Source organism: Lupinus angustifolius, chromosome LG15 (genome assembly GCF_001865875.1).
Source record: "Lupinus angustifolius cultivar Tanjil chromosome LG15, LupAngTanjil_v1.0, whole genome shotgun sequence".
NCBI classification, from domain to species: Eukaryota; Viridiplantae; Streptophyta; class Magnoliopsida; order Fabales; family Fabaceae; genus Lupinus; species Lupinus angustifolius.
The window spans coordinates 13574343-13574697 of record NC_032023.1 but is presented as its reverse complement, the minus strand read 5'-3'; positions in this window follow the sequence as shown (position 1 = coordinate 13574697).

The following is a 355-nucleotide window of genomic DNA, read 5'->3' as shown; positions in this document are numbered from 1 at the left end:
AATATTATGTCATCTACATAGATTTGTACAAGTAATACATGATTTTCTGATTTTCTAATAAAAAGCGTTGTGTCAACCAAGCCTCTATCGAAACCTTTTTCTAAAAGAAAGGTACTAAGTCTATCATACCAAGCTCTAGGAGCTTGTTTGAGACTATAGAGTGCCTTTTTAAGTTTATAAACGTGGTTCGGATATTTAAAATTTTCAAAACCATGGGTTGGTCAGCATAAACTTCTTCTTGAATGTAACCATTCATGAAGGCGCTTTTTACGTCCGTTTGAAAAAGTTTGAAGTTCATTATAGATGCAAAGGAAAGAAGCATCTTGATGGCCTCCAATCTGGCTACAGGAGCATA